Source organism: Phyllobates terribilis, unplaced genomic scaffold (assembly GCF_046119375.1).
Source record: "Phyllobates terribilis strain yellow unplaced genomic scaffold, ASM4611937v1 Scaffold_11__3_contigs__length_659146591, whole genome shotgun sequence".
Lineage (NCBI taxonomy): Eukaryota > Metazoa > Chordata > Amphibia > Anura > Dendrobatidae > Phyllobates > Phyllobates terribilis.
Window position 1 is genome coordinate 362,825,101 of NW_027362771.1, and position 24,920 is coordinate 362,850,020.

Sequence of the window (24,920 nt, forward strand, 5' to 3'; positions counted from 1 at the left end):
GCCCGAGACAACCAATAGGGCCCGAGACAGGCCAAGGCTTAAGCCAGCAGTGTCCGTGACAAGTTGTAGGGCCTGAGACAGGCCAAAGTCAGCAGGGCACAAAACTGGCCAAGACCAAAGCCAACAGAGCCCAAGACAATCAATAGGACCCGAAACAACCAGTGGGGCCCAAAACAGGCCTAGGCCAAATGCCCGAGACAATCGGTAGGGCCCAAACAGGCGAAGGCCAAAGTAGGGCCCGAGAAAAAGCCAAGGTCAAAGCCAGCTGGACCCAAGACAACCTGTAGGGCCCGAGACAACCAGTAGGGCCTGAGACAAGCCAATGCCAGAAGGGCCCGACCCAACCGGTAGGGCCCAAGACAAGCCAAGGCCAAAGCCAGCTGGGCCCGAGACAACAAGTAGGGCCCGAGAAAAGCCAAGGCCAAACCCAGCAGGGCCCGAGGCAACCAGTAGGGTGCGAGACAAGCCATGGCAAAATCCAGCAGGGCCCGTGACATCTAGTAGGGCCCGAGACAGAAGAAGGCCAAACCTAGCAGGGCCCTAGAAAACCAGTAGGGCCTGAGACAGGCCAAGGCCAAAAGCCAGCAGGGTCCGAGACAACCAGTAGAGCCCGAGACAGGCCAAGGCCAAAGCTAGCAGGGTCCGAGACAACCAGTAAGGCCCGAGACAGAACAAGGCAAAAGTCAGCAAAGCCCGAGACAAACAGTATGGCTCGAGACAGGTCTAGTCCAAGCCAGCAAGGCCCAAGACAACCAGTAGGGCCTTAGACAAGCCAAGGTCAAAGCCAGCAGGGCCCCAGACAATCAGTAGGGATTGGGACAAGCCAAAGCCTACAGTGCCCAAGACAACCAATAGGGCCTGAGACAGGCCAAGGCTTAAGCCAGCAGTGCCCGAGACAAGTAGTAGGGCCTGAGACAGGCCAAGACCAATGCCAGCACGGCAAGAGACTGGCTAAAGCTAAAGCCAGCAGGGCCCACGACAACCAATAGGACCCGAGACAAGCCAAGGCCACAGTCAGAAGGGCCCGAGACAACCAGTAGGGTCTGAGACAAGCCATAGCTAGCAGGGCCCAAGACAACCAGTAGGGCCCGAGACAAGCCAAGACCAAAGCCAGAATGGCCTTAGACAACCAGTAGGGCCTGAGACAAGCCAAGGTCAAAGCCAGCAGGGTCCGAGACAACCAGTAGGACCCGAGACAAGCGAAAGCCAATGCCAGAAGGGCCCGAGTCAACCGGTAGGGCTCGAGACAAGTCAAGGCCAATGCCAGTAGCGCCTGAAACAACAAGTAGGGCCCGAGAAAAGCCAAGGCCAAAGCAAGCGGGGCCCGAGGCAACCAGTAGGGTGCAAGACAAGCCATGCCAAAATCCAGCAGGGCCCGTGACAACCAGTAGGGCCCAAGACAGAAGAAGGCCAAAGCCAGCAGGGCCCAAGAAAACCAGTAGGGCCTGTGACAGGCCAAGGCCAAAGCCAGCAGGGTCCGAGACAACCAGTAGAGCCCGAGACAAGCCAAGGCCAAAGTCAGCAGGGCCTGAGACAACCAGAAGGACCCGAGACAAGCCAAGGCTAAAGCCAGAAGGGCCCGAGACAACCAGTAGGGTCTGAGACAAGCCAAGGTTAAAGCCAGCAAGGTCCGAGACAACCAGAAGGACCCGAGACAAGCCAAAGCCGATGCCAGAAGGGCCCGAGACAACCATTAGGGCTCGAGACAAGCCAAGGCCAAAGCCAGCAGGACCTGAGACAACAAGTAGGGCCCGATAAAAGCCAAGGCTAAATCCAGAAGGGCCCGAGACAACCAGTAGGGCCTGAGACAAGCCAAGGTTAAAGCCAGTAGGGCTCCAGACAACCAGTAGGACCCGAGACAAGCCAAGGCTAAAAGCCAGAAGGGCCCGAGACTGCCAGTAGGGCCTGAGACAAGCCAAAGCCAAATCTAGCAGGGCCCGAGACAGGCCAAAGCCAGGAGGGCCCGAGACAACTAGTTGGGCCCAAGAAAATCCAAGGTCTAAGCCAGCAGGGCTCAAGACAACTAGTAGGGCCTGAGAAAAGCTAAGGCCAAAGTCCAGCAGGGCCCGAGACAACCAGTAGGGTCTGAGACAAGCCATAGCTAGCAGGGCCCAAGACCACCAGTAGGACCAGAGACAGGTCTAGTCCAAGCCAGCAAGGCCCAAGACAACCAGTAGGGCCCTAGACATGCCAAGGCCAAAGCCAGCAGGGCTCCAGACAATCAGTAGCGCTTGAGACAAGCCAAAACCAACAGTGCCCGAGACAACCAATAGAGCCCGAGACAGGCCAAGGCTAAAGCCAACAGGGCACGAGACTGGCTAAAGCTAAAGCCAGCAGGGCCCGCGACAACCAGTAGGACCCGAGAGAAGCCAAGGCCACAGTCAACAGAGCTCGAGACAACAAGTAGGGCCCAAAACAGGCCAAGGCCAAAGGCCCGAAACAACCAGTAGGGCCTGAGACAGGCCAAGGCCAAAGCCAGTAGGGCCCCAGACAATCAGTAGGGCTTGAGACATGCCAAGGCCAAAGCCAGCAGGGCCCAAGACTACAAGTAGGGCCCGAGAAAAGCCAAAGCCAGCAGGGCCCGAGGCAACCAGTAGGGTGCGTGACAAGCCATGCCAAAATCCAGCAGGGCCCGTGACAACCAGTAGGGCCCGAGACAGAAGAAGGCCAAAGCCAGCAGGGCCCGAGAAAACCAGTAGGGCCTGAGACAGGCCAAGGCCAAAGCCAACAGGGTCCGAGACAACCAGTAGAGCCCGAGACAGGCCAAGGCCAAAGCTAGTAGGGCCCGAGACAACCATTAGGGCTCGAGACAAGCCAAGGCCAAAGCCAGCAGGACCTGAGACAACAAGTAGGGCCCGATAAAAGCCAAGGCTAAATCCAGAAGGGCCCGAGACAACCAGTAGGGCCTGAGACAAGCCAAGGTTAAAGCCAGTAGGGCCCCAGACAATCAGTATGGCTTGAGACAAGCCAAAGCCTACAGTGCCCGAGACAACCAATAGGGCCCGAGACAGGCCAAGGCTTAAGCCAGCAGTGTCCGTGACAAGTTGTAGGGCCTGAGACAGGCCAAAGTCAGCAGGGCACAAAACTGGCCAAGACCAAAGCCAACAGAGCCCAAGACAATCAATAGGACCCGAAACAACCAGTGGGGCCCAAAACAGGCCTAGGCCAAATGCCCGAGACAATCGGTAGGGCCCAAACAGGCGAAGGCCAAAGCCAGCAGGGCCCGAGTCAACCAGTAGGGCCCGAGAAAAAGCCAAGGTCAAAGCCAGCTGGACCCAAGACAACCTGTAGGGCCCGAGACAACCAGTAGGGCCTGAGACAAGCCAATGCCAGAAGGGCCTGACCCAACCGGTAGGGCCCGAGACAAGCCAAGGCCAAAGCCAGCTGGGCCCGAGACAACAAGTAGGGCCCGAGAAAAGCCAAGGCCAAACCCAGCAGGGCCCGAGGCAACCAGTAGGGTGCGAGACAAGCCATGGCAAAATCCAGCAGGGCCCGTGACATCTAGTAGGGCCCGAGACAGAAGAAGGCCAAACCTAGCAGGGCCCTAGAAAACCAGTAGGGCCTGAGACAGGCCAAGGCCAAAGCCAGCAGGGTCCGAGACAACCAGTAGAGCCCGAGACAGGCCAAGGCCAAAGCCAGCAGGGCCCGAGACAACCAGTAAGGCCCGAGACAGAACAAGGTAAAAGTCAGCGAAGCCCGAGACAACCAGTAGGGCTCGAGACAGGTCTAGGCCAAGCCAGCAAGGCCCGAGACAACTAGTAGGGTCCGAGACAGGTCTAGTCTAATCCAGTAACGCCCGAGACAACCAGTAGGGCCCTAGACAAGACAAGGCCAAAGCCAGCAGGGCCCCAGACAATCAGTAGGGCTTGAGACAAGCCAAAGCCTACAGTGCCCGAGAAAACCAATAGGGCCCGACACACTCCAAGGCTAAAGCCAGCAGGGCCCGAGACAAGTAGTTGGGCCTTAGACAGGCCAAGGTCAATGCCAGCAGGGTAGGAGACTGGCTAAAGCTAAAGCCAGCAGGGCCCGCGACATCCAGTAGGACTCGAGACAAGCCCAGGCCACAGTCAGCAGGGCCCGAGACATACCAGTAGGGCCCAAAACAGGCCAAGGCCAAAGGCCCGAAACAACCGGTAGGGCCCGAGACAGGCCAAGGCCAAAGCTAGCAGGGCCCGAGACAACCAGTAGGGCTTGAGACAAGCTAAGGCCAAAGCCAGCAGGGCCCGAAACAACCAGTAGGGCTTGAGAGTAGCCAAGGCTAAAGCCAGCAGGACCTGAGACAACAAGTAGGGCCCGAGAAAAGCCAAGGCCAAAGCCAGCAGGGCCCGAGTCAACCAGTATGGTGCAAGGCAAGCCATGCCAAAAGCCAGCAGGGCCCGTGACAACCAGTAGGGCACGAGACAGAAGAAGGACAAAACTAACAGGGCCCAAGAAAACCAATAGGACCCGAGACAGCCAAAGCCAGCAGAGCCCGGGACACAACAAGGCCAAAGTCTGCAGGGCCCGAGACAGGCAAAGGCCAAAGCTAGCAGGTCCCGGGACAAGCCAAAGCCAATGCCACCAAGGCCCAAAACAACCGACACAGGCCAAGGCTAAAGACAGCAGGGCCCGAGACAACCAGTAGGGCCCGAGACAGGCCAAAGCCAGCAGGGCACGAGAAAAGCCAAGAACAAAGCCAGCTGGACTCAAGATAATGAGTAGGGCCCGAGAAAAGCCAAGGTCAATGCCAGAAGGGCCCGAGCCAACCGGTAGGGCTCGAGACAAGCCAAGGCCAAAGCCAGCAGGGCCCGAGACAAGCCAAGACCAAAGCCAGAAGGACCCGAGACAACAAATAGGGCCTGACACAAGCCAAGGTTAAAGCCAGCAGGGTCTGAGACTACCAGTAGGACCCGAGACAAGCCAAAGCCAATGCCAGAAGGGCCCGAGCCAACCGGTAGGGCTCGAGACAAGCCAAGGCCAAAGCCAGCAGGGCCCGAGACAACAAGTAGGGCCCGAGACAAACCAAGACCAAAGCCAGAAGGGCCCGAGCCAACCGGTAGGGCTCGAGACAAGCCAAGGCCAAAGCCAGCAGGGTCGGAGACAACAAGTAGGGCCCGAGACAAGCCAAGACCAAAGCCAGAAGGGCCCGAGACAACCAGTAGGGCCTGAGACAAGCCAAGGTCAAAGCCAGCAGGGTCTGAGACAACCAGTAGGACCCGAGACAAGCCAAAGCCAGCAGGGCCCGAGACAACAAGTAGGGCCCGAGAAAAGCCAAGGCCAAAGCCAGCAGGGCCCGAGGCAACCAGTAGAGCCCGAGACAGGCCAAGGCCAAAGCCAGCAGGGCCCCAGACAACCAGTAAGGCACGAGACAGAAAAAGGCAAAAGTCAGGAAAGCCCGAGACAACCAGTAGGGCTTGAGACAGGTCTAGGCCAAGCCAGAAGGGCCCGAGACAACCAGTAGGGCCTGACACAAGCCAAGGTTAAAGCCAGCAGGGTCTTAGACAACCAGTAGGACCCGAGACAAGCCAAAGCCAATGCCAGAAGGGCCTGAGCCAACCGGTAGGGCTCGAGACAAGCCAAGGCCAAAGCCAGCAGAGCCCGAGACAACAAGTAGGGCCCGAGACAAACCAAGACCAAAGCCAAAAGGGCCCGAGCCAACCGGTAGGGCTCGAGACAAGCCAAGGCCAAAGCCAGCAGGGTCCGAGACAACAATTAGGGCCCGAGACAAGCCAAGACCAAAGCCAGAAGGGCCCGAGACAACCAGTAGGGCCTGAGACAAGCCAAGGTCAAAGCCAGCAGGGTCTGAGACAACCAGTAGGACCCGAGACAAGCCAAAGCCAGCAGGGCCCGAGAAAACAAGTAGGGCCCGAGAAAAGCCAAGGCCAAAGCCAGCAGCGCCCGAGGCAACCAGTAGAGCCTGAGACAGGCCAAGGCCAAAGCCAGCAGGGCCCCAGACAACCAGTAAGGCACAAGACAGAAAAAGGCAAAAGTCAGGAAAGCTCGAGACAACGAGTAGGGCTTGAGACAGGTCTAGGCCAAGCCAGCAAGTCTCGAGACAACCAGTAGGGCCCAAGACAGCTCTAGTCCAAGCCAGCAAGGCCCCAGACAATCAGTAGGGCTTGAGCCAAGCCAAAGCCTACAGTGCCCGAGACAACCAATATGGCCCAAGACAGGCCAAGGCTTAAGCCAGCAGTGCCCGAGACAAGTAGTAGGGCCTGAGACAGGCCAAAGCCAGCAGGGCACAAGACAGGTCAAGATCAAAGCCAACAGAGCCCAAGACAACTAATAGGACCGGAAACAACCAGTGAGGCCCGAAACAGGCGAAGGCCAAAGCCAGCAGGGCCCGAGGCAACCAGTAGGGCCCGAGAAAAGCAAAGGTCAAAGTCAGCTGGAACCAAGACAACCAGTAGGGCCTGACACGAGTCAAGGCCAAAGCCAGAAGGGCCCGGGACAACCAGTAGGACCTGAGACAAGCCAAGGTCAAAGCCAGCAGGATCCGAAACAACTAGTAGGACCCGAGACAAGCCAAAGCCAATGCCAGAAGGGCCCGAGCCAACCGGTAGGGCTCGAAACAAGCCAACGCCAAAGCCAGCTGGGCCCGAGACAACAAGTAGGGCCCGAGAAAAGCCAAGTCCAAAGCCAGCAGGGCCCGAGGCAACCAGTAGGGTCCGAGACAAGCCATGGCAAAATCCAGCAGGGCCCGTGACATCCAGTAGGGCCCGAGACAGAAGAAGGCCAAAGCTAGCAGGGCCCATGAAAACCAGTAGGGCCTGAGACAGGCCAAGGCCAAAGCCAGCAGGATCCGAAACGACCAGTAGAGCCCGAGACAGAACAAGGCAAAAGTCAGCAAAGCCCGAGATAACCAGTAGGGCTCGAGACAGCTCTAGGCCAAGCCAGCAAGGCCCGAGACAACCAGTAGGGCCCTAGACAAGCCAAAGCTAGAGCCAACAGGGCCCCAGACAATCAGTAGGGCTTGAGACAAGCTAAAGCCTACAGTGCCCGAGAAAACCAATAGGGCCCGACACAGGCCAAGGCTAAAGCCAACAGGGCCCGAGACAAGTAGTAGGGCCTGAGACAGGCCCAGGTCAATGCCAGCAGGGTAGGAGACTGGCTAAAGCTAAAGCCAGCAGGGCTCTCGACAACTAGTTGGACCCCAGACAAGCCCAGGCCACAATCAGCAGGGCCCGAGTCAGCCAGTAGGGCCCAAAACAGGCCAAGGCCAAAGGCCTGAAACAACCAGTAGGGCCCGAGACAGGCCAAGGCCAAAGCTAGCAGGGCCTGAGACAACCAGTAGGACCCGAGACAAGCCAAGGCCAAAGCCAGAAGGGCCCGAGACAACCAGTAGTACCCAAGACAAGCCGAAGCCAATGCCAGAAAGGCCCGAGACAACTAGTAGGGCTCGAGACAAGCCAAGGCCAAAGCCAGCAAGACCCGAGACAAAAAGTAGGACCCGAGATAAGCCAACGCCAAAGGGACATCCAGTAAGGCCCGAGACAAGCCAAGGTCAAAGTCTGCAGTGCCCGAGACAACTAGTAGGTCCCGAGACAAGCCAAGGTCAATGCCAGTAGGGCCACAGACAGGCCAAAGCCAGCAGGGCCTCAGACAACCAATGGGGCCCAAAACAGGCCAAAGGCAGCAGGGCCCGATGCAACCAGTAGGGCACGAGGCATGCCAAGGTCAAAGACAGAATGGCCACAGACAGGCCAAGGCCAAAACCAGCAAGGTCCGAGGCAAGCCAAGGCTAAAGCCAGCGGGGCCCGAGACAACCAGTAGGGCCCAATAAAGGCTAAGGCCAAAGCCAGCGGGGCCCGAGCCAACTGGTAGGGCTTGAGACAAGCCAAGGGCAAAGCCAGCAGGGCCCGAGACTACAAGTAGGGCCCGAGAAAAGCCAAAGCCAGCAGGGCCCGAGGCAACCAGTAGGGTGCGTGACAAGCCATGTCAAAATCCAGCAGGGCCCGTGACAACCAGTAGGGCCCGAGAGAGAAGAAGGCCAAAGCCAGCAGGGCCGAAGAAAACCAGTAGGGCCCGAGACAGGCCAAGGCCAAAGCCAGCAGGGTCCGAGACAACCAGTAGAGCCCGAGACAGGCCAAGGCCAAAGCTAGCAGGGCCCAAGACAACCAGTAAGGCCCGAGACAGAACAAGGCAAAAGTCAGGAAAGCCCGAGACAACCAGTATGGCTCGAGACAGGTTTAGGCCAAGCCAGCAAGGGCCGAGACAGGTCTAGTCCAAGCTAGCAAGGCCCAAGACAACCAGTATGGCCCTAGACAAGCCAAGGTCAAAGCCAGCAGGGCCCCAGACAATCAGTAGGGCTTGGGACAAGCCAAAGCCTACAGTGACCAAGACAACAGATAGGGCCCGAGACAGGCCAAGGCTTAAGCCAGCAGTGCCCGAGACAAGTAGTAGGGCCTGAGACAGGCCAACACCAATGCCAGCATGGCACAAGACTGGCTAAAGCTAAAGCCAGCAGGGCCCACGACAACCAGTAGGACCCGAGACAAGCCAAGGCCACTGTCAAAAGGGCCCGAGACAACCAGTAGGGTCTGAGACAAGCCAAAGCTAGCAGGGCCCAAGACAACCAGTAGGGCCCGAGACAGCTCTAGTCCAAGCCAGCAACGCCAAGACAACCAGTAGGGCCCTTGACAAGCCAAGGCCAAAGCCAGCAGGGCCCCAGACAATCAGTAGGGCTTGAGACAAGCCAAAGCCTACAGTGCCCAAGACAACCAATAGGGCCCTAGAAAGGCCAAGGCTAAAGCCAGCAGTGCCCAAGACAAGTAGTAGGGCCTGAGACAGGACAAGACCAATGCCAGCAGTGCACGAGACTGGCTAAAGCCAGCAGTGCCCGCGACAACTAGTAGGACCCGAGACAAGCCAAAACTTATGCCACAAGGGCCCGAGACAATCAGTAGGGCTCGAGACAAGCCAAGGCCAAAGGGAGCAGGACCCAAGACAACCAGTAGGACCCGAGACAAGCCAAGGCCAAAGCCAGAAGGGCCCGAGACAACCAGTAGGGCCTGAGACAAGCCAAAGGTAAATCTAGCAGGGCCTGAGACAGGCCAAAGCCAGGAGGGCCCGAGACAACCAGTTGGGCCCAAGAAAATCCAAGGTCTAAGCCAGCAGGGCTCAACACAACTAGTAGGGCCTGAGACAAGCCATAGCTAGGAGGGCCCAAGACAACCAGTAGGGCCCGAGACAGGTCTAATCCAAGCCAGCAAGACCCAAGACAACCAGTAGGGCCCGAGACAGAACAAGGTAAAAGTCAGCGAAGCCCGAGACAACCAGTAGGGCTCGAGACAGGTCTAGGCCAAGCCAGCAAGGCCCGAGACAACTAGTAGGGTCCGAGACAGGTCTAGTCTAATCCAGTAACGCCCGAGACAACCAGTAGGGCCCTAGACAAGACAAGGCCAAAGCCAGCAGGGCCCCAGACAATCAGTAGGGCTTGAGACAAGCCAAAGCCTACAGTGCCCGAGAAAACCAATAGGGCCCGACACACTCCAAGGCTAAAGCCAGCAGGGCCCGAGACAAGTAGTTGGGCCTGAGACAGGCCAAGGTCATTGCCAGCAGGGTAGGAGACTGGCTAAAGCTAAAGCCAGCAGGGCCCGCGACAACCAGTAGGACTCGAGACAAGCCCAGGCCACAGTCAGCAGGGCCCGAGACATACCAGTAGGGCCCAAAACAGGCCAAGGCCAAAGGCCCGAAACAACCGGTAGGGCCCGAGACAGGCCAAGGCCAAAGCTAGCAGGGCCCGAGACAACCAGTAGGGCTTGAGACAAGCTAAGGCCAAAGCCAGCAGGGCCCGAAACAACCAGTAGGGCTTGAGAGTAGCCAAGGCTAAAGCCAGCAGGACCTGAGACAACAAGTAGGGCCCGAGAAAAGCCAAGGCCAAAGCCAGCAGGGCCCGAGTCAACCAGTATGGTGCAAGGCAAGCCATGCCAAAAGCCAGCAGGGCCCGTGACAACCAGTAGGGCACGAGACAGAAGAAGGACAAAACTAACAGGGCCCAAGAAAACCAATAGGACCCGAGACAGCCAAAGCCAGCAGAGCCCGGGACACAACAAGGCCAAAGTCTGCAGGGCCCGAGACAGGCAAAGGCCAAAGCTAGCAGGTCCCGGGACAAGCCAAAGCCAATGCCACCAAGGCCCAAAACAACCGACACAGGCCAAGGCTAAAGACAGCAGGGCCCGAGACAACCAGTAGGGCCCGAGACAGGCCAAAGCCAGCAGGGCACGAGAAAAGCCAAGAACAAAGCCAGCTGGACTCAAGATAATGAGTAGGGCCCGAGAAAAGCCAAGGTCAATGCCAGAAGGGCCCGAGCCAACCGGTAGGGCTCGAGACAAGCCAAGGCCAAAGCCAGCAGGGCCCGAGACAAGCCAAGACCAAAGCCAGAAGGACCCGAGACAACAAATAGGGCCTGACACAAGCCAAGGTTAAAGCCAGCAGGGTCTGAGACTACCAGTAGGACCCGAGACAAGCCAAAGCCAATGCCAGAAGGGCCCGAGCCAACCGGTAGGGCTCGAGACAAGCCAAGGCCAAAGCCAGCAGGGCCCGAGACAACAAGTAGGGCCCGAGACAAACCAAGACCAAAGCCAGAAGGGCCCGAGCCAACCGGTAGGGCTCGAGACAAGCCAAGGCCAAAGCCAGCAGGGCCCGAGACAACAAGTAGGGCCCGAGACAAACCAAGACCAAAGCCAGAAGGGCCTGAGCCAACCGGTAGGGCTCGAGACAAGCCAAGGCCAAAGCCAGCAGGGTCGGAGACAACAAGTAGGGCCCGAGACAAGCCAAGACCAAAGCCAGAAGGGCCCGAGACAACCAGTAGGGCCTGAGACAAGCCAAGGTCAAAGCCAGCAGGGTCTGAGACAACCAGTAGGACCCGAGACAAGCCAAAGCCAGCAGGGCCCGAGACAACAAGTAGGGCCCGAGAAAAGCCAAGGCCAAAGCCAGCAGGGCCCGAGGCAACCAGTAGAGCCCGAGACAGGCCAAGGCCAAAGCCAGCAGGGCCCCAGACAACCAGTAAGGCACGAGACAGAAAAAGGCAAAAGTCAGGAAAGCCCGAGACAACCAGTAGGGCTTGAGACAGGTCTAGGCCAAGCCAGAAGGGCCCGAGACAACCAGTAGGGCCTGACACAAGCCAAGGTTAAAGCCAGCAGGGTCTTAGACAACCAGTAGGACCCGAGACAAGCCAAAGCCAATGCCAGAAGGGCCCGAGCCAACCGGTAGGGCTCGAGACAAGCCAAGGCCAAAGCCAGCAGAGCCCGAGACAACAAGTAGGGCCCGAGACAAACCAAGACCAAAGCCAAAAGGGCCCGAGCCAACCGGTAGGGCTCGAGACAAGCCAAGGCCAAAGCCAGCAGGGTCCGAGACAACAATTAGGGCCCGAGACAAGCCAAGACCAAAGCCAGAAGGGCCCGAGACAACCAGTAGGGCCTGAGACAAGCCAAGGTCAAAGCCAGCAGGGTCTGAGACAACCAGTAGGACCCGAGACAAGCCAAAGCCAGCAGGGCCCGAGAAAACAAGTAGGGCCCGAGAAAAGCCAAGGCCAAAGCCAGCAGCGCCCGAGGCAACCAGTAGAGCCTGAGACAGGCCAAGGCCAAAGCCAGCAGGGCCCCAGACAACCAGTAAGGCACAAGACAGAAAAAGGCAAAAGTCAGGAAAGCTCGAGACAACGAGTAGGGCTTGAGACAGGTCTAGGCCAAGCCAGCAAGTCTCGAGACAACCAGTAGGGCCCAAGACAGCTCTAGTCCAAGCCAGCAAGGCCCCAGACAATCAGTAGGGCTTGAGCCAAGCCAAAGCCTACAGTGCCCGAGACAACCAATATGGCCCAAGACAGGCCAAGGCTTAAGCCAGCAGTGCCCGAGACAAGTAGTAGGGCCTGAGACAGGCCAAAGCCAGCAGGGCACAAGACAGGTCAAGATCAAAGCCAACAGAGCCCAAGACAACTAATAGGACCGGAAACAACCAGTGAGGCCCGAAACAGGCGAAGGCGAAAGCCAGCAGGGCCCGAGGCAACCAGTAGGGCCCGAGAAAAGCAAAGGTCAAAGTCAGCTGGACCCAAGACAACCAGTAGGGCCTGACACGAGTCAAGGCCAAAGCCAGAAGGGCCCGGGACAACCAGTAGGACCTGAGACAAGCCAAGGTCAAAGCCAGCAGGATCCGAAACAACTAGTAGGACCCGAGACAAGCCAAAGCCAATGCCAGAAGGGCCCGAGCCAACCGGTAGGGCTCGAAACAAGCCAACGCCAAAGCCAGCTGGGCCCGAGACAACAAGTAGGGCCCGAGAAAAGCCAAGTCCAAAGCCAGCAGGGCCCGTGACATCCAGTAGGGCCCGAGACAGAAGAAGGCCAAAGCTAGCAGGGCCCATGAAAACCAGTAGGGCCTGAGACAGGCCAAGGCCAAAGCCAGCAGGATCCGAAACGACCAGTAGAGCCCGAGACAGAACAAGGCAAAAGTCAGCAAAGCCCGAGATAACCAGCAGGGCTTGAGACAGCTCTAGGCCAAGCCAGCAAGGCCCGAGACAACCAGTAGGGCCCTAGACAAGCCAAAGCTAGAGCCAACAGGGCCCCAGACAATCAGTAGGGCTTGAGACAAGCTAAAGCCTACAGTGCCCGAGACAACCAATAGGGCCCGACACAGGCCAAGGCTAAAGCCAGCAGGGCCCGAGACAAGTAGTAGGGCCTGAGACAGGCCCAGGTCAATGCCAGCAGGGTAGGAGACTGGCTAAAGCTAAAGCCAGCAGGGCTCTCGACAACTAGTTGGACCCCAGACAAGCCCAGGCCACAATCAGCAGGGCCCGAGTCAGCCAGTAGGGCCCAAAACAGGCCAAGGCCAAAGGCCTGAAACAACCAGTAGGGCCCGAGACAGGCCAAGGCCAAAGCTAGCAGGGCCTGAGACAACCAGTAGGACCCGAGACAAGCCAAGGCCAAAGCCAGAAGGGCCCGAGACAACCAGTAGTACCCAAGACAAGCCGAAGCCAATGCCAGAAAGGCCCGAGACAACTAGTAGGGCTCGAGACAAGCCAAGGCCAAAGCCAGCAAGACCCGAGACAAAAAGTAGGACCCGAGATAAGCCAACGCCAAAGGGACATCCAGTAAGGCCCGAGACAAGCCAAGGTCAAAGTCTGCAGTGCCCGAGACAACTAGTAGGTCCCGAGACAAGCCAAGGTCAATGCCAGTAGGGCCACAGACAGGCCAAAGCCAGCAGGGCCTCAGACAACCAATGGGGCCCAAAACAGGCCAAAGGCAGCAGGGCCCGATGCAACCAGTAGGGCACGAGGCATGCCAAGGTCAAAGACAGAATGGCCACAGACAGGCCAAGGCCAAAACCAGCAAGGTCCGAGGCAAGCCAAGGCTAAAGCCAGCGGGGCCCGAGACAACCAGTAGGGCCCAATAAAGGCTAAGGCCAAAGCCAGCGGGGCCCGAGCCAACTGGTAGGGCTTGAGACAAGCCAAGGGCAAAGCCAGCAGGGCCCGAGACTACAAGTAGGGCCCGAGAAAAGCCAAAGCCAGCAGGGCCCGAGGCAACCAGTAGGGTGCGTGACAAGCCATGTCAAAATCCAGCAGGGCCCGTGACAACCAGTAGGGCCCCAGAGAGAAGAAGGCCAAAGCCAGCAGGGCCGAAGAAAACCAGTAGGGCCCGAGACAGGCCAAGGCCAAAGCCAGCAGGGTCCGAGACAACCAGTAGAGCCCGAGACAGGCCAAGGCCAAAGCTAGCAGGGCCCAAGACAACCAGTAAGGCCCGAGACAGAACAAGGCAAAAGTCAGGAAAGCCCGAGACAACCAGTATGGCTCGAGACAGGTTTAGGCCAAGCCAGCAAGGGCCGAGACAGGTCTAGTCCAAGCTAGCAAGGCCCAAGACAACCAGTATGGCCCTAGACAAGCCAAGGTCAAAGCCAGCAGGGCCCCAGACAATCAGTAGGGCTTGGGACAAGCCAAAGCCTACAGTGACCAAGACAACAGATAGGGCCCGAGACAGGCCAAGGCTTAAGCCAGCAGTGCCCGAGACAAGTAGTAGGGCCTGAGACAGGCCAACACCAATGCCAGCATGGCACAAGACTGGCTAAAGCTAAAGCCAGCAGGGCCCACGACAACCAGTAGGACCCGAGACAAGCCAAGGCCACTGTCAAAAGGGCCCGAGACAACCAGTAGGGTCTGAGACAAGCCAAAGCTAGCAGGGCCCAAGACAACCAGTAGGGCCCGAGACAGCTCTAGTCCAAGCCAGCAACGCCAAGACAACCAGTAGGGCCCTTGACAAGCCAAGGCCAAAGCCAGCAGGGCCCCAGACAATCAGTAGGGCTTGAGACAAGCCAAAGCCTACAGTGCCCAAGACAACCAATAGGGCCCTAGAAAGGCCAAGGCTAAAGCCAGCAGTGCCCAAGACAAGTAGTAGGGCCTGAGACAGGACAAGACCAATGCCAGCAGTGCACGAGACTGGCTAAAGCCAGCAGTGCCCGCGACAACCAGTAGGACCCGAGACAAGCCAAAACTTATGCCACAAGGGCCCGAGACAATCAGTAGGGCTCGAGACAAGCCAAGGCCAAAGGGAGCAGGACCCAAGACAACCAGTAGGACCCGAGACAAGCCAAGGCCAAAGCCAGAAGGGCCCGAGACAACCAGTAGGGCCTGAGACAAGCCAAAGGTAAATCTAGCAGGGCCTGAGACAGGCCAAAGCCAGGAGGGCCCGAGACAACCAGTTGGGCCCAAGAAAATCCAAGGTCTAAGCCAGCAGGGCTCAACACAACTAGTAGGGCCTGAGACAAGCCATAGCTAGGAGGGCCCAAGACAACCAGTAGGGCCCGAGACAGGTCTAATCCAAGCCAGCAAGACCCAAGACAACCAGTAGGGCCCTAGACAAGCCAAGGCCAAAGCCAGCAGGGCCCCAGACAATCAGTAGGGCTTGAGACAAGCCAAGGCCAAAGCCAGCAGGGCCCGAGACTACAAGTAGGGCCCGAGAAAAGCTAAAGCCAGCAGGGCCCGAGGAAACCAGTAGGGTGCGTGACAAGCCATGCCAAAATCCAGCAGGGCCTGAGACAGAAGAAGGCCAAAGCCAGCAGGGCCCAAGAAAACCAGTAGGGCCCGAGACAGGCCAAGGCTAAAGCCAGCAGGGTCTGAGACAACCAGTAGAGCCCGAGACAGGCCAAGGCCAAAGCCAGCAGGGCCCCAGACAATCAGTAGGGCTTGAGACAAGCCAAGGCCAAAGCCAGCAGGGCCCGAGACTACAAGTAGGGCCCGAGAAAAGCTAAAGCAAGCAGGGCCCGAGGCAACCAGTAGGGTGCGTGACAAGCCATGCCAAAATCCAGCAGGGCCTGAGATAGAAGAAGGCCAAAGCCAGCAGGGCCCGAGAAAACCAGTAGGGCCTGAGACAGGCCAAGGCCAAAGCCAGCAGGGTCTGAGACAACCAGTAGAGCCCGAGACAGGCCAAGGCCAAAGCTAACAGGGCCCGAGAAAACCAGTAAGGCCCGAGACAGAACAAGGGAAAAGTTAGGAAAGCCCGAGACAGGTCTAGGCCAAGTCAGCAAGGCCTAGGACAACCAGTAGGGCCCGAGACAGGTCTAGTCCAAGCCAGCAAGGCCCAAGACAACCAGTAGGGCCCTAGACAAGCCAAGGTCAAAGCCAGCAGGTTCCCAGACAATCAGTAGGGCTTGGGACAAGCCAAAGCCTACAGTGCCCAAGACAACCAATAGGGACCGAGACAGGCCAAGGCTTAAGCCTGCAGTGCCCGAGACAAGTAGTAGGGCCTGATACAGGCCAAGACCAATGCCAGCACGGCACGAGCCTGGCTAAATCTAAAGCCAGCAGGGCCCACGACAACCAGTAGGACCCGAGACAAGCCAAGGCTACAGTCAGAAGGGCCCGAGACAACCAGTAGGATCTGAGACAAGCCATAGCTAACAGGGCCCAAGACAACCAGTAGGGCCCGAGACAGGTCTAGTCCAAGCCAGCAATGCCCAAGACAACCAGTAGGGCCCTTGACAAGCCAAGGCCAAAGCCAGCAGGGCCCCAGACAATCAGTAGGGCTTGAGACAAGCCAAAGCCTACAGTGCCCGAGACAACCAACAGGGCCCGAGACCGGCCAAGGCTAAAGCCAGCAGGGCCCGAGACAAGTAGTAGGGCCTGAGACAGGGCAAGACCAATGACAGCAGTGCACGAGACTGGCTGAAGCCAGCAGGGCCCGCGACAACCAGTAGGACCCGAGACAAGCCAAAACCAATGCCAGAAGGGCCTGAGACAACCAGTAGGGCTCGAGACAAGCCAAGGCCAAAGCCAGCAGGACCCGAGACAACCAGTAGGACCCGAGACAAGCCAAGGCCAAAGCCAGAAGGGCCCGAGACAACCAGTAGGGCCTGAGACAAGCCAAAGGCAAATCTAGCAGGGCCCGAGACAGGCCAAAGCCAGGAGGGCCCGAGACAACAAGTTAGGCCCAAGAAAATCCAAGGTCTAAGCCAGCAGGGCTCAAGACAACTAGTAGGGCCTGAGAGAAGCCAAGGCCAAAGTCAGCAGGGCCCGAGACAACCAGTAGGGTCTGAGACAAGCCAAGGCCAAAGCCAGCAGGGCCCGCGACAACCAGTAGGGCCCGAGACAGGCCAAGACTAAAGCCAGCAGTGCCCGAGACAAGTAGTAGGGCCTGAGACAGGCCAAGACCAATGCCAGCAGGGCACGAGACTGGCTAAAGCTAAAGCCAGCAGGGCACGCGACAACCAGTAGGACCTGAGACAAGCCAAGGCCACAATCAGCAGGGCTTGAGACAACCAGTAGGGCCCAAAACAGGCTAAGGCCAAGGGCCCGAGACAACCAGTAGGGCCGGAGACAGTCCAAGGCCAAAGCCAGCAGGGCCTGAGACAACCTGTAGGACCCCAGACAAGCCAAGGCCAAAGCCAGAAGGGCCCAAGACAACCAGTAGGGCCTGAGATACGCCAAAGTTAAAGCCAGCGGGGTCCGAGACAACCAGTAGGACCCGAGACAAGCCAAAGCCCATGACAGAAGGGCCCGAGACTACGAGTAGGGCTCGAGACAAGCAGTGGGGCCCAAGACAGGCCAATGCCTAAGCCAGCAGGGCCTGAGACAACCAGTAGGATCCGAGACAAGCCAAGGCCAAAGTCAGCAGGGCCCGAGACAACCAGTAAGACCCGACACTGTCCAAGGCTAAAGACAGCAGGGCCTGAGACAGCCAGTAGGGCCCGAGACCGATGAAGGCCAAAGCCATCAGGGCACGAGACAGACCAATGCCAAAGCCAGCAGAGTCCGAGACAACCAGTACTACCCGAGACAAGCCAAGGCCTCAGCTACCAGGGCCCGAAACAACCAGTATGGCCCAAAACAAGCCAAGAGCAAAGACCCGAGATAACCAGTAGGGCCCGAGACAGGCCAAGGCCAAAGGCATCAGGGCCCGAGACAACCAGTAGGGCCCGAGATAGGCCAAGGCCAAAGCTAGCAGGGACCGAGACAACCAGTAGGTCCCGAAACAGGCTAAGGCCAAAGCCAGCAGGGCCCGAGACATCCAGTAGGGCCCGAGACAGGCCAAGGCCAAAGCCAGCTGGGCACGAGACAACGAGTAGGGCCAGAGACAGGCCAAGACAAAAACCAGAAGCGCCCGAGACATCCAGAAGGGCCTTAGACAATCCAAGGTAAAAGCCAGCAGGGCCCGAGACATCCAAAAGGGCCCGAGACAGGCCAAAGCCTGCATGGCCTGAGAAAATCAGTAGGGCCTGAGACAGGCCAAGACCAAGCCCTCAGGGCCCGAGACAAGCCAAGGTCAAAGCCACTGGGCCCGAGACAAGCCAAGACCAAAGTCAGTAGGGCCCAAGACAACCGGTAGGGTCCGAGAAAAGCCAAGGCCAAAGCCAGCAAGGCCCAAGACAACGAGTGGTGGCTGAGAGAAGCCAAATCCAAAGCCAGCAGGGCCTGAGACAACCAGTAGTGCCGGAGAGAAGTCAAGGCCAAAGCCAGCAGGGCCAAAAACAACCAGCAGGCCCGAGACAAGTCAAGGCTAAAGCCAACAGGGCCCGATACAACCAGTAGGGCCTGAGACAGGCAAAAGCCAAAGCCAGCAGGGCTCGAGACAACCAGTAGGGCCCGAGACAGGCAAGGCCGACACCAGCAGGGTCTGAGACAGGCCAAGGTCAACAACCAGTAGCCCCGAGACAGGTCAAGGCTAAAGTCAACAGGGCCCGAGACAACCAGTTGGGCCTGAGACAGGCCAAGGCTAAAGCCAGCAGTGCCCGAGACAAGTAGTAGGGCCTGAGACAGGGCAAGACCAATGACAGCAGTGCACGAGACTGGCTGAAGCCAGCAGGGCCCGCGACAACCAGTAGGACCCCAGACAAGCCAAAGCCAATGCCAGAAGGGCCAGAGAAAACCAGTAGGGCTCGAGACAAGCCAAGGCCAAAGCCAGCAGGACCCGAGACAACCAGTAGGACCCGAGACAAGCCAAGGCCAAAGCCAGAAGGGCCCGAGACAACCAGTAGGGCCTGAGACAAGCCAAAGGCAAATCTAGCAGGGCCCGAGACAGGCCAAAGCCAGGAGGGCCCGAGACAACCAGTTGGGCCCAAGAAAATCCAAGGTCTAAGCCAGCAGGGCTCAAGACAACTAGTAGGGCCTGAGACAAGCCAAGGCCAAAGTCAGCAGGGCCCGAGACAACCAATAGGGTCTGAGACAAGCCATGGCGAAAGCCAGCAGGGCCCGCGACAACCAGTAGGACCCGAGACAAGCCAAGGCCACAATCAGCAGGGCTCGAGACAACCAGTAGGGCCCAAAACAGGCAAAAGCCAAAGGCCCGAAAGAACCAGTAGGGCCTGAGGCAGGCCAAGGTCAAAGCCAGCAGGGCCTGAGACAACCAGTAGGACCCGAAACAAGCCAAGGCCAAAGCCAGAAGGGCCCAAGACAACCAGTAGGGCCCTAGACAAGCCAAGGCCAAAGCCAGCAGGGCCCCAGACAATCAGTAGGGCTTGAGACAAGCCAAAGCCTACAGTGCCCGAGACAACCAATAGGGCCCGAAACAGGCCAAGGCCAAAGCCAGAAGGGCCCGAGACAACCAGTAGGGCCTGATACAAGCCAAGGTTAAAGCCAGCAGGGTCCGAGACAACCAGTAGGGCCCGAGACAGGCCAAGACTAAAGCCAGCAGTGCCCGAGACAAGTAGTAGGGCCTGAGACAGGCCAAGACCAATGCCAGCAGGGCACAAGACTGGCTAATGCTAAAGCCAGTAGGGCACGCGACAACCAGTAGGACCCGAGACAAGCCAAGGCCACAGTCAGCAGGGCTTGAGACAACCAGTAGGGCCCAAAACAGGCCAAGGGCCCGAAACAACCAGTAGGGCCAAAGACAGTCCAAGGCCAAAGCCAGCAGGGCCTGAGACAACCTGTAGGACCCGAGACAAGCCAACGCCAAAGCCAGAAGGGCCCGAGACAACCAGTAGGGCCTGAGATAAGCCAAGGTTAAAGCCAGCAGGGTCCGAGACAACCAGTAGGACCCGAGACAAGTCAAAGCCCATGACAGAAGGGTCCGAGACTACGAGTAGGGCTCGAGACAAGCAGTAGGGCCCAAGACAGGCCAAGGCCTAAGCCAGCAGGGCCTGAGACAACCAGTAGGATCCGAGACAAGCCAAGGCCAAAGTCAGCAGGGCCCGACACAACCAGTAAAGCCTGACACAGTCCAAGGCTAAAGACAGCAGGGCCTGAGACAGCCAGTAGGGCCCGAGACCGATGAAGGCCAAAGCCATCAGGGCACGAGACAGACCAATGCCAAAGCCAGCAGAGCCCGAGACAACCAGTACTCCCCGAGACAAGCCAAGGCCTCAGCTACCAGGGCCCGAAACAACCAGTAGGGCCCAAAACAAGTCAAGACCAAAGACCCGAGATAACCAGTATGGCCCGAGACAGGCCAAGGCCAAAGCTAACAGGGACAGAGACAACCAGTAGGGCCCGAAACAGGCTAAGGCCAAAGCCAGCAGGGCCCGAGACATCCAGTAGGGCCCGAGACAGGCCAAGGCCAAAGCCAGCAGGGCATGAGACAACAAGTAGGGCCAGAGACAGGCCAAGACAAAAACCAGCAGGGCCCGAGACATCCAGAAGGGCCTTAGACAATCCAAGGTAAAAGCCAGCAGGGCCCGAGACATCCAAAAGGGCCCGGGCAGGCCAAAGCCTGCATGGCCTGAGAAAATCAGTAGGGCCTGAGACAGGCCAAGACCAAGCCCTCAGGGCCCGAAACAAGCCAAGGTCAAAGCCACTGGGCCCGAGACAAGCCAAGACCAAAGTCAGTAGGGCCCAAGACAACCGGTAGGGTCCGAGAAAAGCCAAGGCCAAAGCCAGCAAGGCCCGAGACAACGAGTGGTGGCTGACAGAAGCCAAATCCAAAGCCAGCAGGGCCTGAGACAACCAGCAGTGCCGGAGAGAAGTCAAGGCCAATGCCAGCAGGGCCAAAAACAACCAGTAGGCCCGAGACAAGTCAAGGCTAAAGTCAACAGGGCCCGAGACAACCAGTAGGGCCTGAGACAGGCAAAAGCCAAAGCCAGCAGGGCCCGAGACAACCAGTAGGGCCCGAGACAGGCAAGGCCAACACCAGTAGGGCCTGAGACAGGCCAAGGCCAAAACCAGCAGGGCCCAAGATAAATAGTAGGGCCCGAGACAGGCCAAGGCCAAAGCCAGTAGGTCCTGAGACAGGCCTAGGTCAAAACCAGCAGGGCCTGAGACAGGCCAAAACAAGCCGTGCCCGAGAAAACCACTAGGGCCTGAGACAGGCCAATTCCAAAGCCTGCAGGGCCCGAGACAGGCCAAGACCACAAGGGCCCGAGACAACCAGTAGGGCTTGAGACAAGCCAAGGCCAAAGCCAGCAGGACCTGAGACAACAAGTAGGGACCGAGAAAAGCCAAGGCCAAAGCCTGCGGGGCCCGAGACAACCAGTAGGGCCCGAGACAGAAGAAGACCAAAACAACCAACACAGGCCAAGGCTAAAGACAGCCAAAGGCCCGAAACAACCAGTAGGGCCCAAGACAGGCCAAGGCCATAGCCAGCAGGGCCTGAGACAACCAGTAGGACCCGAGACAAGCCAAGGCCAAAGTCAGAAGGGCCCGAGACAACCAGTAGGGCCTGAGACAAGCCAAGCTTAAAGCCAGCAAGGTCCGAGACAACCAGTAGGACCCGAGACAAGCCAAAGCCAATGCCAGAAGGGCCCGAGAAAACCAGCTGGGCTCGGGACAAGCCAAGACCAAAGCCAGCAGGACCCGAGACAACAAGTAGGCCACAATAAAAGCCAAGGCCAAAGCCTGAAGGGACCGAGACAACCAGTAGGGCCTGAAACAAGCCAAGGTTTAATGCCAGTAGGGCTCGAGACAACCAGTAGGACCTGAGACAAGCAAAGGCTAAAAGCCAGAAGGGCGTAAGACAGCCAGTAGGGCCTGAGATAAGCCAAAGCCAAATCTAGCAGGTCCCGAGACAGGCCATAGCCAGGAGGGCCCGAGACAACCAGTTGGGCCCAAGAAAATCCAAGGTCTAAGCCAGAAGGGCTCAAGACAACTAGTAGGGCCTGGGACAAGCCAAGGCCAAAGTCAGCAGGGCCCGAAACAACCAGTAGGGTCTGAGACAAGCCATAGCTAGCTGGGCCCAAGACAACCAGTAGGGCCCGAGACAGGTCTAGTCCAAGCCAGCAAGGCCCAAGACAACCAGTAGGGCCCTAGACAAGCCAATGCCAAAGCCAGCAGGGCCCCAGACAATCAGTAGGGCTTGAGATAAGCCAAAGCCTACAGTGCCCGAGACAACCAATAGGGCCCGAGACAGGCCAAGGCTAAAGCCAGCAAAGCACAAGACTGGCTAAAGCTAAAGCCAGGAGGGCCGACGACAACCAGTAGGACCTGAGGCAAGCCAAGGCCACAGTCAGCAGGGCTCGAGACAACCAGTAGGGTCCAAAACAGGCCAAGGCCAAAGGCCTGAAACAACCAGTAGGGCCCGAGACAGGCCAAGGCCAAAGCCAGCAGGGCCTGAGACAACCAGAAGGACCCGAGACAAGCCAAGGCCAAAGCCAGAAGGGCCCGAGACAACCAGTAGGGTCCAAGACAAGCCAAGGTTAAAGCCAGCAGGGTTCGGGACAACCAGAAGGACTCGAGATAAGCCAAGGCCAATGCCAGAAGGGCCCGAGACAACCAGTAGGGCTCAAGACAAGCCAAGGCCAAAGCCAGCAGGACCCTAGACAACAAATAGGGCCCGATAAAAGCCAAGGCCAAAGCCAGAAGGGCCCGAGACAACCAGTAGGGCCAGAGACAAGCCAAGGTTAAAGCCAGGAGGGCCTGAGACGACCAGTAGGACCCGAGACAAGCCAAGGTTAAAAGCCAGAAGAGCCCGAGACAACCAGTAGTGCCTGAGACAAGCCAAAGCCAAATCTAGCAGGGCCCGAGACAGGCCAAAGTCAGAAGGGCCTGAGACCACCAGTAGGGCCTGAGACAAACCAAGGTCAAAGCCAGCAGGGTCCGAGACAACTAGTAGGATCCGAGACAAGCCAAAGCCAATGCCAGAAGGGCCCGAGGCAACCGGTAGGGCCCGAGACAAGCCAAGGCCAAAGCCAGCAGGGCCCGAGGCAACCAGTAAGGTGCGAGACAAGCCATGGCAACATCCAGCAGGGCCCGTGACATCCAGTAGGCCCCGAGACAGAGGAAGTCCAAAGCTAGCAGGGCCCAAGAAAACTAGTAGGGCCTGAAACAGGCCAAGGCCAAAGCCAGCAGGGTCCGAGACAACCAGTAGAGCCCGAGACAGGCCAAGGCCAAAGCCAGCAGGGCCCTAGACAACCAGTAGGATCCGAGACAAGCCAAGGCCAAAGTCAGCAGGGCCCGACACAACCAGTAAAGCCTGACACAGTCCAAGGCTAAAGACAGCAGGGCCTGAGACAGCCAGTAGGGCCCGAGACCGATGAAGGCCAAAGCCATCAGGGCACGAGACAGACCAATGCCAAAGCCAGCAGAGCCCGAGACAACCAGTACTCCCCGAGACAAGCCAAGGCCTCAGCTACCAGGGCCCGAAACAACCAGTAGGGCCCAAAACAAGTCAAGACCAAAGACCCGAGATAACCAGTAGGGCCCGAGACAGGCCAAGGCCAAAGCTAACAGGGACAGAGACAACCAGTAGGGCCCGAAACAGGCTAAGGCCAAAGCCAGCAGGGCCCGAGACATCCAGTAGGGCCCGAGACAGGCCAAGGCCAAAGCCAGCAGGGCATGAGACAACAAGTAGGGCCAGAGACAGGCCAAGACAAAAACCAGCAGGGCCCGAGACATCCAGAAGGGCCTTAGACAATCCAAGGTAAAAGCCAGCAGGGCCCGAGACATCCAAAAGGGCCCGGGCAGGCCAAAGCCTGCATGGCCTGAGAAAATCAGTAGGGCCTGAGACAGGCCAAGACCAAGCCCTCAGGGCCCGAGACAAGCCAAGGTCAAAGCCACTGGGCCCGAGACAAGCCAAGACCAAAGTCAGTAGGGCCCAAGACAACCGGTAGGGTCCGAGAAAAGCCAAGGCCAAAGCCAGCAAGGCCCGAGACAACGAGTGGTGGCTGACAGAAGCCAAATCCAAAGCCAGCAGGGCCTGAGACAACCAGCAGTGCCGGAGAGAAGTCAAGGCCAATGCCAGCAGGGCCAAAAACAACCAGTAGGCCCGAGACAAGTCAAGGCTAAAGCCAACAGGGCCCGAGACAACCAGTAGGGCCTGAGACAGGCAAAAGCCAAAGCCAGCAGGGCCCGAGACAACCAGTAGGGCCCGAGACAGGCAAGGCCAACACCAGTAGGGCCTGAGACAGGCCAAGGCCAAAACCAGCAGGGCCCAAGATAAATAGTAGGGCCCGAGACAGGCCAAGGCCAAAGCCAGTAGGTCCTGAGACAGGCCTAGGTCAAAACCAGCAGGGCCTGAGACAGGCCAAAACAAGCCGTGCCCGAGAAAACCACTAGGGCCTGAGACAGGCCAATTCCAAAGCCTGCAGGGCCCGAGACAGGCCAAGACCACAAGGGCCCGAGACAACCAGTAGGGCTTGAGACAAGCCAAGGCCAAAGCCAGCAGGACCTGAGACAACAAGTAGGGACCGAGAAAAGCCAAGGCCAAAGCCTGCGGGGCCCGAGACAACCAGTAGGGCCCGAGACAGAAGAAGACCAAAACAACCAACACAGGCCAAGGCTAAAGACAGCCAAAGGCCCGAAACAACCAGTAGGGCCCAAGACAGGCCAAGGCCATAGCCAGCAGGGCCTGAGACAACCAGTAGGACCCGAGACAAGCCAAGGCCAAAGTCAGAAGGGCCCGAGACAACCAGTAGGGCCTGAGACAAGCCAAGCTTAAAGCCAGCAAGGTCCGAGACAACCAGTAGGACCCGAGACAAGCCAAAGCCAATGCCAGAAGGGCCCGAGAAAACCAGCTGGGCTCGGGACAAGCCAAGACCAAAGCCAGCAGGACCCGAGACAACAAGTAGGCCACAATAAAAGCCAAGGCCAAAGCCTGAAGGGACCGAGACAACCAGTAGGGCCTGAAACAAGCCAAGGTTTAATGCCAGTAGGGCTCGAGACAACCAGTAGGACCTGAGACAAGCAAAGGCTAAAAGCCAGAAGGGCGTAAGACAGCCAGTAGGGCCTGAGATAAGCCAAAGCCAAATCTAGCAGGTCCCGAGACAGGCCATAGCCAGGAGGGCCCGAGACAACCAGTTGGGCCCAAGAAAATCCAAGGTCTAAGCCAGAAGGGCTCAAGACAACTAGTAGGGTCTGGGACAAGCCAAGGCCAAAGTCAGCAGGGCCCGAAACAACCAGTAGGGTCTGAGACAAGCCATAGCTAGCTGGGCCCAAGACAACCAGTAGGGCCCGAGACAGGTCTAGTCCAAGCCAGCAAGGCCCAAGACAACCAGTAGGGCCCTAGACAAGCCAATGCCAAAGCCAGCAGGGCCCCAGACAATCAGTAGGGCTTGAGATAAGCCAAAGCCTACAGTGCCCGAGACAACCAATAGGG